The sequence below is a fragment of the Vicia villosa genome, unplaced genomic scaffold (assembly GCF_029867415.1).
Source record: "Vicia villosa cultivar HV-30 ecotype Madison, WI unplaced genomic scaffold, Vvil1.0 ctg.002598F_1_1, whole genome shotgun sequence".
NCBI classification, from domain to species: Eukaryota; Viridiplantae; Streptophyta; class Magnoliopsida; order Fabales; family Fabaceae; genus Vicia; species Vicia villosa.
The window spans coordinates 312,453-327,408 of NW_026705980.1; positions in this window are offsets into that span (position 1 = coordinate 312,453).

A 14,956-nucleotide genomic window follows, 5' to 3' on the forward strand; every position below is an offset into this window, starting at 1 on the left:
TTTAAGTTAACTTGTACCCTAAGTTGGCTTGTAACGCGTATTTGTGAAAAGAGCCAATTAGTTTAGTATGTTAGGTTTATTATAAATAGCATACTAGTTTATCATCATTGCATACTGCAAATCCTAATTTAGGGTGAGAGGGTTATTTGTTATTCTTGTAACACTTGTAATCTTGATTAAAGAGAAAGTAAAGAATAGCAGTTATAACAAATCCTTGTTGTTCTTCTTGTTTATCATCTTTACTATCCTTGTGTTTTTCTTGATAACAAAGAAACAGTTTATCATATGTTCATCGAGGCATCCTTTTCACAACAAATTAGTGCAGTGAGCGTGTAGAAGATGCCTTCAACGAAGAATGAGATTGAAAAATTCACCGGAGTGAATGATTTCGGTCTGTGGCGCTTGAAGATGAAAGCCTTACTGGTTCAACAGGGTTGTTTGGAAGCGTTGAAGGGAGCAGCAGCTATGGACGTTGCGCTACCAGAAAGAGAAAAGATGACCATAATAGAGAAAGCCCACAGTGCAATTCTGTTGAGCCTTGGTGATAAGGTTCTTCGACAAGTATCAAAGGAGACGACGACATCAGGGTTTTGGGTAAAACTTGAAAGTTTATACATGACTATATCGCTGGTAAATCGACTCTACTTGAAGCAAGCTTTGTTTTCATTCAAGATGATTGAAGAAAAAGAGTTGGCTGAGCAGTTGGACATGTTCAACAAGCTGATTCTTGATCTTAAAAATATTGATGTGAAGATTGATGATGAAGATCAAACGCTGTTACTGTTGTGCGCTTTGCCTCGATCACATGCTCAGTTCAAAGAAACTTTCTTGTATGGAAGGGAGTCCCTGAACTTTAAAGAATTTCAATCAGTCCTGTATTCTAAGGACTTGAACGAACGAAAAGAGCACAAACCTTCGAATATTGGTGAAGGTTTGGTCGTTAAGGAAAAATTTCTTGCGAAAGGACGATAAGTATGACAAGAAGAAGGGTAGAAGTCAGATGAAGTCTTATAGTGGCGAAACAGCTAGTATTCGATGCTATCATTGTAAGAAGGAGGGTCACACAAGAAAGGTGTGCCCTGAACGCCTGAAAGATCATAGAGGTAAGGATAATGGAAACACAATCATTGTTCAAGATGATTTCGAATCATCTGATGTTCTTGTGGTTTCAAGCAGTGACTCGAGTAAGGAGTGGATTATGGATTCAGGTTGCACTTGGCACATGACTCCAAACAAATACTTGTTCGAGGAATTATGTGATCAAGATGATGGGTTTGTATTGTTGGGAAACAACAAAGCTTTCAAGATTGCAGATGTTGAATCTGTGGGATTCAAGCTCCACGATGAGTCAATTAGGTTGTTGACTGAAGTCATGTATGTTCCTGATCTGAAGAGAAATATGATTTCTCTTGGTGAATTCGACAAGAAATGATATGTTTTCCATGGAGAGAAAAGTATCCTAAGAGTCACGAAGGGGTCGAAGGAAGTCTTTATAGGCATGAAGAAACAAGGCTTGTATACACTTGAGGCTGAATTTGTAAGTGGTTTGACAAATGTTGCATTCACGAAACCTTTGTCGAAGATAGATATGTGGCACATGATATTGGGCCATGTAAGTGAAAGGGGTTTGGTTGAATTAGGAAAACAAAATCTTCTTGGTGAGACAAAGTTGAAAAGCTGAAGTTTTGTGAATTATGTGTACTTGGAAAATCTTGCAGAATGAAGTTCAACAAAGCAAAATAAAGAACACATGGATCCCTTGATTACATCCATGCTTATCTTTGGGGTCCTGCAAGGTGTCCATCACATTCAGGAACGAGGTATTTTCTATCCATAGTAGATGATTACAACGAAAAATTATGGGTATTCATCCAGAAGACTAAGGATGAAACTTTTGAGAATTTCAAAAATTGGAAGACTCTGGTCGAAAATCAGATTGGCAGGAAGGTCAAGACGTTGAGAACCGATAATGGCCTTGAATTCTACAATGAGGCATTCGATAGCTTTTGTGTTGCCTCTAGGATTGCAAGGTATAAAACTATTGCAGGTACTCCACAACAAAATAGTTTGGCTGAAAAGTTTAATCAAACTATTTTAGAGAGAGTCAGATGCATGTTGACTAATGCTGGGTTAAAGAAGGTGTTTTGGGCTTAGGCTGTTTCGACAGTAACATATCTGATAAACATATGTCCTTCAACTGTGTTAGATATGAAGACACCTGAAGAAGTTTGGTCAGGACATCCACCAGATCTCGACAAACTAAGAGTATTTGGCTGGTAGCCTATGCTCACATTAGGCAAGACAAGGTCGAACATAGAGCTCTGAATTGCATGTTCATGGGATACCTTGAAGGAGTCAAAGCTTATAGGCTATGGTGCCAAGAGCCAGGTCACAGGAGGACTATCACCAGTTGAGATGTAGTTTTCAATGAAGCTGAAATGACTTTTAAGAAATATAATGATGCTGATCGAAGTGCATAAAAATATGACGAAGAGCTGGAACGGGTAGAGATTCCTGTTGAGGTAATAGCTTAGGCCTTAATCTCTGCAAGTGAGATTCTAGACGAAGAACCTAAAGACTATAAGGAAGTTATGAGGAGTCGAAACAAGACTGAAGGGATGAAGGCCATGAATGATGAGATGAAATCTCTTCATAATAATCGCTCATGGGAACTGATCAAGAAACCTGCTAGAACTATGTTAGTCAGCTGTAAATGGATTTTTAGAGTTAAGGAAGGAATCGAAGGAGTGGCGTCGAAGAAATACAAGGAAAGTTTAGTTGCAAGGGGCTTCTCTAAAAAAGGTGTCGACTTTAATGATGTGTTTTCTCCTATTGTGAAGCATAGGTCCATTCGAATGTTGCTTGTTATTGTGGCACAGTTCAATCTTGAACTGGAACATATGGATGTGAAGAATGCGTTCTTGTATGGTGATGTAGATGAAACAATCTTTATGAGGCAACCTGAAGGGTATGTCGAAAAGGGGAAGTTTATCCATTGATTTATTTGACATCATTTTAATTTATTTATCTTGACTAAATATCTTCAAAACCAGATGGCACCAAAACAAACAGACTTAAACTATAAAGATCTCATCAAATAAACATGCTGAAACAAAACAATAATTGAAAATAATAAAGGAGTAAATTTTTATTAAGAACATGTCTTTCTAATAAAAAGTTAAACTAAAAGAATGAAATTGAAAATTTTATTATATTAATTAATTTCATAGAGAGATTTGAAGATCAAAGAAGGTTGTGTAATTAGCATAGAGAAGAATACAAAAGTTATTTTAAAAGAAACAAAAGCAAAAAGAAACAATTTACTACATATTATGTTGATTTGAAAGAAAATTTATTTACTATTAAAAAAATAAAACATGCTATATAGCATTAAAAGAAAATAAAGAAGTGATGTGAGTTTGGTAATAAATAAAAAGTATTTTTTTAAGTAGAAAAAGTAACTTGTGTTTTCAGCAAGTAGTGTTAAAGCAAAGCAACAATAGAGAGAGATTTGAAGGCATTTACGTGTCATCATTTAGAAGCAGAATGACTATTGTGTAATTTCCAAAGCATAAACTTTTCTTATATAGTAAATTTAGGATAGAGGGATAAAAAAAGAGTGGGAACCACTGCTTTTCATAATCTTCAAAATAGAGAAAAAAATATGAGAAGTGTTGTTTTATAATTAATTTTATATTTATACTTCAATTTTATACCAATTAAATATTTATAAACATATTTTTATACTTTTAAAAATATATATATTTTTATACTCTCTATTTCTATTTGCTTTCTTTCACACTAAACAATAACTCAATGTTCTTTCTTTTTTTCTTTTTTTCATACAATTATCTCTTCTTCCTCACATGTTGTCTTTGTTATTTCTCTGTTCTCATTTTTTCGTTACTACTAATTGCATCATAAGTGAATTTAATTTACGAAATTTATATATTTAAATATATTTTTACTACTAATATTTCTTAAATTTACGAAATATTATTTTTACAAACACAGAAATGTTGATGATGGTCTGATTCATAGCATAAATGGTCAGCCACTTAAATTCCAAAAATAACTTTATAACTAATATGAGAATAGTGTATTTATTTTACTTTTTTTCTTTGAATAGAATCATGGAATATATTGGTTTGATAGCTCTGCATATTTTATATAATTGCAGCTTACCATGTTAAATGTGGATAGCCTTGATATTCATACATGAGCGTTGCAAGGCGCTTACATAAAAGGTTATTGAAATTTTTTATAATTTTAATGAGTTAATAAAAATAATTAGAATATAGAAAGGTAAAATTAATAAAAACTTTCCCATGCATAAAGTACAAAAAAATATGAAATATATAGAGTTAGTTTTATATACATTAATAAAAAATAATTATTATTAAGTATTAACAAAACAAATTTTAATGAAATAATAGGTTAAATAATAGATCGGCTTAATATGTCTAAAATCCACCGTTCTATTTTCTATTCCAAGGGTGCAAGACTTTATGTATATTGCAAAGTAAATAACTTTTATTAGAGCAGTGTATATTATATAGAGAGAACGATGACCATCTCACTTCCAAACTTCAACCATGGACGGAGAGAAGGGAAACTCATCACGATCTAGGTATGAACTGTGTTTATAAATCATTCTTCATATTTGTTTGTTCACCAAAAACCGTTATCTTCTTTAGATCATTAGTGACAAGCGATGCATGTAGTTTTTTTATGTAGTTGTTGATATAAGTGTCATCATCGGAATGTGCTGCTTGTAACCTAAATCGAAGCTCTATCTTCAGAAGCATTTTCCGATCAGGAACAACGGCGGAAGGGAAAAGCAGTAGCCGAAGTTGTATCCAAAAATAATCACTAAATAATTTTTTTTTTGTAAGCAAGATATATTGAATGGGAGAACTAACATGTCTAAAATCCACCGTTCCATTTTTTGTTCCAAGGGTGCAAGACTTTATGTATATTGCAAAGTAAATAACTTTTATTAGAGCAGTGTATATTATATAGAGAGAACGGTGGCCATCTCACTTCCAAACTTCAACCATGGACGGAGAGAAGGGAAAATCATCACGATCTAGGTATGAACTGTGTTTATAAATCATTCTTCATATTTGTTTGTTCACCGAAAGCCGTTATCTTCTTTAGATCATTAGTGACAAGCGATGCATGTAGTTTTTTTATGTAGTTGTTGATATAAGTGTCATCATCGGAATGTGCTGCTTGTAACCAAAATTGAAGCTCTATTTTCACAAGCATTTTCTGATCAGGAACAACGGCGGAAGGGAAAAGCAGTAGCCGAAGTTGTATCCAAAAATAATCAGTAAATGATGTTTTTTTTGTGTAAGCAAGATATATTGGAAGGGAGAACTAACATGTCTAAAATCCACCGTTCCATTTTCTGTTCCAAGGGTGCAAGACTTTATGTATATTGCAAAGTAAATACATTTTATTAGAGCAGTGTATATTATATAGAGAGAGAACGGTGGCCATCTCACTTCCAAACTTCAACCATGGATGGAGAGAAGGGAAACTCATTACGATCTAGGTATGAACTGTGTTTATAAATCATTCTTCATACTTGTTTGTTCATCGAAAACCGTTATCTTCTTTAGATCATTAGTGACAAGCGATGCATGTAGTTTTTTTATGTAGTTGTTAATATAAGTGTCATCATCGGAACGTGCTGCTTGTAACCAAAATCGAAGCTCTATTTTCATAAGCATTTCCCGATCAGGAACAACGGCGGAAGGGAAAAGCAGTAGCCGAAGTTGTATCCAAAAATAATCACTAAATTATGTTTTTGGATACAACTTCGTTACCATTCAAAAATAATCACTAAATGATATTTATGTATAAAATTAAGGGGACAACTTCATTACCCTTCAAAAATAGTTGGATAATTTTACCCAACTGAATTGTCTCATTTATATTGGCTTAAAAATATAAAATTTCCCCTTTATTGTGGGAGATGCCAAAAAATTGGTCACAACTGTGACAAAGCTAAGCCAAGAGTCTTACAATGGAAGCCTAAGCCTAATCCCCAAGAGGAATGTAAAAACCCTGAGCCTGTTCAAGAAAAGAAGCTTGTTAAAGAAAAGGAAGATACACCAGTTGCTACTAAAGGGGTAATTGATGAAGCTCTAGAGGTGTGGACTGAAGTAAACAAGAGTAAGAAGGATAGAGGTAAGAGACCTATGATTGAACTTCCTACTACTAATGTGATTTGTGATAATGGGTTTGATTCTCTTGAGATTTTGAATAATCTGCAAGAGCTTCAAAATAATGGTCAATGATCGTTTCGTGGAATGTTAGGGGGTGCAATAAATTGGTTAAGCTAAGGAGATTAGCTCCCGTCTCCTTGAGCTTAATGCTAATACTAATGTGTTGATTGAAACAAGGGTTAAGGCTGGTCAAGCTTTATCTATTAGGAATAAACTCAATATTGGTGGGAAGTTTGTGGACAACTATAATTTCCATAATAATGGTAGGATATGGGTGCATTGGAACCCTAATAATGTTGATATCAAAGTCATATGTGGTACTAGCCAAATGTTGCACTATGAAGTCTATGATGCTCAGGGTGTTTTTAAATTCTGCATTACAGCCATATATGCTCTCAATAGATTGGACCAAAGGATACAATTGTGGCAAGATCTCCATAATCTACAGCAGCTTGGCCCTTGGTGTCTCATTGGAGACTTTAATAATGTCCTTATGGCTCAGGATAGGATTGGAGGGAGTTTAGTATCTGAAGCTGAATTTCATGATCTCCTAGTTTTTATGGATAACAATCAGCTGTCTGAGATGGGTAATAATGGTGACTATTTTACTTGGTCTAACAAACATTTGGCTGATCCTATCTACTCTAGGATAGATAGACTTATTGCTAATCCTGAATGGTTTGATAAGTATATGTCTCTCTCTGCAACATTTGCATCCTTTAGTATCAAACCAAGCCTTATTGTATGATGCCGAATAGCCTAGCCATAGCAAGAAGTACACTAGACTCAGATTTATTAATTGCATTACTGAGGTGGATGGCTACTCTGATATGGTTCAGAATAGTTGGAATGAGAAAATTAATGGTAGCCATATGTATGTACTCTGGAAAAAGCTGAAGAGACTCCAGCCTGTGCTTTATAATATGCATAAGCCACTCCTTCTTGCTAAACAGAATATCCTTCAAGCCAGGAATTTGCTAGCACAGGCCCAACATGCTCTAACTGATGGCAGAATGTGTAGTTACAAGATTACTGAAGTGAAAAAGTGTACAGATGACTTGATTAGGTGGAATGAGATTGAAATGGATATCTTGCAGCAGAGATAAAAAATTATCTGGATCACTAATGGGGATGAAAACTCTACTTTCTATCATGCTTCTGTCAAGGCTAGACAGAGTCACAAAGCTATGAATAGGCTTGAGAAAGAAGATGGCTCTATTGCTACCAACCAAGAGTGTCATACCCTAATTTTTGACCCCCCTGAGATGACATATCTTCAGGATTTTCATCAAGTCAAAGTAAGTACCCAGGGCAGTCTGGCATTCAATCGAGGGTGTTCAAAGACAAGAAAACTCAGGCAAAGGATCAATCAATAGTGGGATTAGTCTCTAATACAATCATAAGACTCAAAAGCCTCATTATTACACCTATGATTGATTAAGACACCCAGTCATCTAAGTACAGGATTACTCAGATCAACAGACTAGGGTTTAGAGCCTATCAAGGACTAAAATCAGGGATCACCTTTGGGAAACCCTAAAAAGCCCCAAGAGACCATTCAAAGACATTAATCATCTTCAAATAACTCTTATGACAAGATCCACTGGACATTACACCTCAATTCAAAGTCTACACTCATCATTGTCCTCTGGTCGACAATTAGGGTTTTTGACCTAATTCACCAAGATAGTTGATTTTTAATCAGGGCATGGATCCAAAACTCAAGACATGATTCAAGAGTCTCTACTACCTCAATATAATCCATTTACATCATTCATTTGAGGATAAGATCTTGTTTCTACACAAAAGCCCAAAAATTCACTTTTGTCAGGAAAAGTCAACTGTATGGGATCACCTTTGACTTTTAAGGTTTTTTGGTCAAAAAATGACTTTCAAAGATCAATATCATCAATATATGGATGTCAAAGTCATTTGACCAAAGAAATTCAAAGAAATTCATCAAGGAGCAAAAAGTCGGGAATTAGGGTTTTTGAGGGCATAGTGAGAACTCAAAATTTCACCTACACAACTCAAAAAACTTCCAACATGAAAGTTGTAGATCTTGCAAAATAAAACAACATCTTACAAAGGAACTTTTTTCAAAAGATCAATCATTTATGAAGTTTTGGAAATTTTGAAGTTTAGGTCATAAACACTTAGAAAATTTTCTAAGTGTTTTAACCTAGTTTTCATCCAACTTTGGGCTCATTTTTCACAAATTTCCCAAATGATTCTGAAGAAGACATAAACTAATGATTTAAAGTAGATGTTTAGGGCTTTCCAAATTGTGTTCAACCTTCTCCAAATTCAATTTGAGCTAAGAGTTATGCTTGTTCAAAGTTGGCCTCATAAAGTAAAATTATAGGTCATGGACACTTTTGGACTTTGCAAATTTTGTGCAAATAACCTCTCTTATGGATGCTACACGACCCATAACACATCTGAAACCATGCCATGCATTCATTTTCACCATGCCATAAGAATTGAAGAAGATTCTAAAAACAAGAACATGTGATTATGTAATGATTACATTTGTGAATTTATGGCAAATTGATGAATCACCCAAGGAATCTTCTCACCAACCAATTAGAGCTCATTTCTGGCTCAGAATTGTCCCCTAAGATTAAACAAAATCGAGGGCTAGGGGATTGATCAAATGGAATCAAAATTCTCATCATTGCATAAGAGATACTTGCAAACTTCCTTCATGGCTAAGAAAGCAAATCAACTTCACTAAGGAAGCTCACTCCTCTGCAGCTATACTGATCCATTTGCCTATAAATACAGATGCATTCCTCATTCAAAAACACACCAAAGCAACCATATTCCTTGCTTTCTCTTTCTCTTCTCATGTTCATTGTTTTTCAAAGTTCTTTGGCAAGAAGAATCGATTTCTTCAAACCAGAGCTCATCTTTGGGAAGTGAACATTCTAACATCTCAAGGGAGGTCATTTGAGGTGATCCAAGCACCTGGATCACTTCTGTAAGTGGAGGAACACCATTGTTGCTCTCACTTTGGAGCATTTGCAGTTGGAGGTCCATGGAGTAATTCAGGAGGTTCCGAGCCAAGCCAATCATCCAGGCACACTCCTCAGGTCATAGTGAAGCTAACCAGATGGCTGCAGCTCATCTGTAACTCAAGAATCAACACCCTCCATGTTCACTTGAAGCTGAAATCGAGGGAGGTCCATAGAACAATTCAGAAGGATTCAGGCTGCAATAAGCATTCAGTTAGCATCATTGAGTCTCAGGGAAGCTATTGAGATCATTCATTCAAGCCCAGGTGCTCTCCATCATCCTCACGACCTCCATTTTCAGAGGTAAGTTTCTGAACTCCACCTCTTTAATTTAAGCACTCTTTGTGGTAAAGCTCGATTCTATCTTGTTCAGCATCATCAGAGGATTGAAAACCCTCTATCATCATTCATTTATTCATCTTGTGCATCATTTAATTTTAAAATTAGGGTTTATGTGTTCTTCGTGTTCATAATGAAATTCGTTAGTTACACTTAGAATAAATGAATTCTGAGCCCATAATCATGTTCCTTGTCCAAAAACGAGTGAGATTGATGTTTACATCATGCCATTTAGTTGAGAAACCAGAGAGTTAGGAATTTGAAAATCTGAAGCTCGAGGAAGAAGATGAACATGGCGCGCGTAAAATTTGAATTTCCTGGCTTATCTGAAAATATAATATATTGAGTGTATATAGTTAACAAGCTGCGCGTGCAGCTCAGTTGGTTAAGTTTTGAAATGTGATCATGAAGGGCGTGGGTTCGAACCTCTCTAGGGCCAAACCAATTTTTTAGCATCCATTTTCATTCTTTTTTTTATACAAACTTCACACAATTAATAAACTTATCAAATTAAATCATTTTCACTTCATTTTTCACACACTTGCTATTTAATATACCTACTTTGTGAATAATCAAAAAAATCATAAAAATATTATTTATTTCATGTATTTTAATTAGGTTTAAAATAGTATGTTTTAAATATTTTCTTAAATACTTTAAAATATATATTTTCATTTTGTTTTAACCTAATTACTTTGTGAATAATTTTATGATAAAACCCTAATTATTTAGGTCTTAATTGGGTATAGATTTCATCTTTGCCTTAATTAAGTTGACTTTTGTCAATAATCAAAACTATTTTCAATCTCTGACTAAACGGATGATTAAGGTTTTCAAACAACAAAACCTTGCATCATTCCAAATCATTTTTCAAATTGCTTTTACACCAGTACTGTAAAGTACTGGGCCTCTAATAGAGTGTAAGTCCCAAAAACCTTCTCTTCTTAGCTTGTTTTCAAAACTGTATTTTCAAAATCTTCTTTCTGTTTTCAAAAACATTCTTCTGGTATTTGAAGGGCATTATTCCCGGTGAAACTCTTCAGATACCTATGTGACCTTTGTCCATCTTCACTTCTTCTGTTTTCAAAAACCATTAACTGTTTATCATATATATTCAACTGTTATCCACCAATTACTGTTGAGGCTCTGTACATACTTCTTCAATGGCCTCCACTCCATCCAGGTTAGGCTTTACAAGCTTTCAATTTACAGTCTTTATTTAAATTACTGCCAAATATAAACTGTGCATATATTAGTTTAGAACTACGTTTGAGTGTAAACCCTAGGACAGTTAAACTATATATATATTATAGGAATATGGCCTAGGATTGAGAATGTCTTCCCGGTGAAGGCTCTTTCCTAATTAGAGATATGTAGTTCAAACCCCCAAGATGAATTATTCCCGGTGAAACATCTTGGCAAAAACCTTAGAATCCAAAATAATAGGACACATCCACCCAAAGAGGAATTATTCCCGGTGAAACCTCTTACCCATTTGCTTAGAGCCAAAATAAGTTCAAAACTACATAGCTTTCTCTTGTGCTATAACAAGGACCCTCGATTAGCCTCCTCTTGGGCTTTGTACAAGGACCCACAGGCTTCTTAAAAGCATTTCCAGCTTCCTCTTGAGCTTGTATACAAGGACCCCTCAGGTTTCTTATAAACATAGGAACAGGTCTTTAGTCACCTTTTAGCCTACCCTGGTGAGTTTCTTCCAATTTAAACCAGACTTTAAACAAGCTAAGTTTGTCTCAATTTTGCATTGAGTACACCTTTTGGAATGAGAGACATGGACAGTCTCTGTCACCCTTATCTTCATCAATCTTCCTTAGCAGAGTCTAGGATCTGTGCTTATTTTCTCCTCAGCATGTGTCAGCCTTCATCTTGGGCTTTAAACAAGAAGTCTCCATTAGATAATCTTTCTGCCAATCATTTCAACAAAATCCCTGGAAAGGGTTAGCTTCCACACATTCTTTCATTTTCAATACCACCCCTGGAAAGGGTTAGCCTCCAAAGTCAATTAAAATCAACCTCCATTTCAACAAAATCCCTGGAAAGGGTTAGCTTCCACACATTCTTTCATTTTTAATATAAATCCCTGGAAAGGGTTAGCCTCCAAAGTCAATTATTAAATGTCAAAAAATAAAGATTCATTTCTCTTAGGAGATAATTTCCCCAAAAGAGTCAAAACCCCTGGAAAGGGTCAGCCTAAAAAAAAAAACATGATAAAATCAGTCTTTTACTAAATAATTTCTCCAGCTGAGTCAAAATCCCTGGAAAGGGTTAGCTTCCAAAGAAAAACAGTCTTTTAATAAATAAAATCTCCTCAGTAGAGTCAAAACCAACAAAAACAGTTAGCCTCAACCTTGGGCTTCATACAAGGCACCCAAACAATAAAACTCCCCTGTCAAGAGTCAGCCTCAACCTTGGGCATTGTACAAGGCAGATAATAGAGTCTCCCCAGTGAGTTCTTCATCATTCAGTAGCCACAACCTTGGGCTTTGTACAAGGCAGATAAACCATACTTTCATGTGTCAAAGATTCCTAACACCTAGGATCTTTTCCTCATAGAGTCATCCATACTCAGTTTATTTAAGAGTCTGCCACAACCTTGGGCTTTGTACAAGGCAAAAAATAATGTTTTCCCTAGCTAGAGTTAGCCACAACCTTGGGCTTTGTACAAGGCACACAAAATAGAGTCATTCATAGTCTCAAAAAATTCAGTTATCCTCAACAGTTAGCCACAACCTTGGGCTTTGTACAAGGCACACAAATAGAGTCTCCCTAAGTAGAGTTAGCCTCAATTCTGGGCTTTGTACAAAACACAAAAATACCCTGTAATTAATCCCCAGTGGAGTCATCTCCCAGAGTCAATAATATTAATTAATCAATCAAAAAGCCTCAAGCTTGGGCCTCATACAAGCCAGCTAAAATCAAATCTTTTATACAGTAGATAGACATAGCTTATCTCTATAGAGAGATATTTTTACTACTCTACCACATTCAAACAAACAAACATTTCATTTCAATTTTAATCAAGTCTCCCATTTAGGATTTTGAAAGGCATGAGCTGGCAGTAAAACCCAGACATGTGGTAACTTTCCCTAATTTGGATGAGCATCTTTCTTTCATTTAAGAGGCATTTGACTGGTATACTTGCACATACACAAGTAAGGTCCCCCTCTTGAATGAAATGAATTCAGTTATTCTGTCACTCCTTTAAATGTTTGTGGTAGAATAGTATAAATACCTCTCTGTAGAGATGATTTCATATCTTTTTACTGTAAACAGAGATTTAATTCAAGCTTCAACCTTGAGCTTTAAGCAAGGCACCAAAAACAGTTAATTTCTCTAGTTAGTTCCCCGAACTACATTAAGCTCTGACTTCCACTAGGGATATGTAGGCATGAGGTTCACAAGGAATCTCAGCGAGCTAATAAAATACCAAAAATAGTCAGTCTGTCTATCTGTCTGTCTTTTAAAATCAATTCAATTCCCTCTCCTAACACAAAGGAGAAACTTTCCCAATCATTAGCAGCAAACACAATCACAAATGACACAGAGAAGGTTCCTGTAGAGTACTATAGATATATAGGGTGTTTAAACACTTCCCTATGTATAACCGACCCCCCGGACTCCAGAATTTCTAGTCTAGGTGAAATCCCCACACTTAGCAAACTCCTAGGGTTTAGTTGAGATCTTTTTTCCCCTTTCCTACTCGTAGGACAAATAAGAAAGTTCGTGTGATATCGTAGGAAGAACTGAAACAAAATTCATCCCACCACGGGCGCATTCTCCTTCCAAATTTCGCGTGAAGGGTTTAGCGTGCCGTCCTCCCAAGTGAAACGGGGAGGTAAAGAAAACGAACACCACAGAAAAATGGCGACTCTGCTGGGGATATAAGTGTTAAAAACCTTGGTTTTTCGTCCAAACCAATGGTTGACCTGTTGCTGGTCCAGCCCCAATGAGGAATTAGGGATGCCAAATTCCCCCTCAAACAAGAGAGGTCCTGCCTAACCTCTGTGTCATATCATGTGTTTGTTGCATATATATTTGTTTATTTTGTTTATTCTGTATCGGGAAAGGGCTTGATTCCCCCTTGTGGTGAGAAATCCTATACCCGGATTTGAGTGCAACATAAGATAGGATGGAGGATGTCTTCCCGGTGAAGGCCCTCTAATCTTGGTTTCCAAGTCTACTCTTGGGATTTGCCTGGCTGGTTGTGATTAACTGCGCCACTGCATTCCGAGACTGATTTGTACCAGGAGGACCTAGAAACACATTAACCCCACTTAAAGCCTTTTTTTAGGACGTAGAGCGGTGATTACGGAAGTAATTGTCACGCAGATACTACACTCAGAGAAAACTCTCTTATAGATACCAATCAACGTATCTTTAAGGTTGAGCAAAAACTCTGAGACCCCTAGAACCCGTTCTACAGGTACAAAAATCCTTAACCTTAGTTTACCATTGGGGCGGGGATTGCGTTTGGACTTCATGACCACTATACCCTTCAACGCCATGTTTGTTTAAAACTCTTGTGTGTGCATTCATGCATTCATGCATCATTCATTAATAAACAACTAAAAAAAAGAGTCTTTTTCGAGTCGTTTTTCAAGGAAACTAAATAACGAACGTTTTGAACTTCATAGAAAGAGAGAAACGGAGAAAGGACTTAAGGATCTATATTATGGATTACGGAAGAAAGAGAGCTAGGAAATACACCTTCAAGATTCCCCAGGTCGAGGAACTGGGAAAGCTCGGAAAACTGGTGGTCAACCCCCAGGCTTTCAAGGAGAAGTATGGAAAACTTCTGCCTTTGTTCAATACCAACATGGTGGATGGAATCCTTCCCACCTTGGTACAGTTTTACGATCCAACGTATCACTGCTTCACCTTTCCAGATTATCAGCTCATGCCTACGTTAGAGGAGTACTCTCGTCTGATTGGAATACCCGTGTACGCACAAGATCCGTACTCCGGTTTGGAAAAGAATCCTGACGACATTATCATTGCTGCAACTACTCCTTTGAACGTAGTCGACATCAGAACTCATATGGTGAGTAGAGGAGGAATTTAAGGATTGCCCTCCAAATTCCTGTTTGATCAAGCTCGGTACTTCGTCAGCATCCAAGATATAAGTGCTTTTGAGGAAGTCTTGGCTTTGCTTATCTACGGATTGTTTTTGTTCCCTAACATTAACGATTTCGTCGACATCAACGCAATTAAGATCTTCTTAATTGGAAATCCAGTTCCAACCTTGCTTGCGGATGCTTATCACTCTGTGCATTCAAGAAACCTGCAGCGAGGAGGATTAATCACATGCTGCGTACCGTTGTTATACGAATGGTTCGTTTCACACCT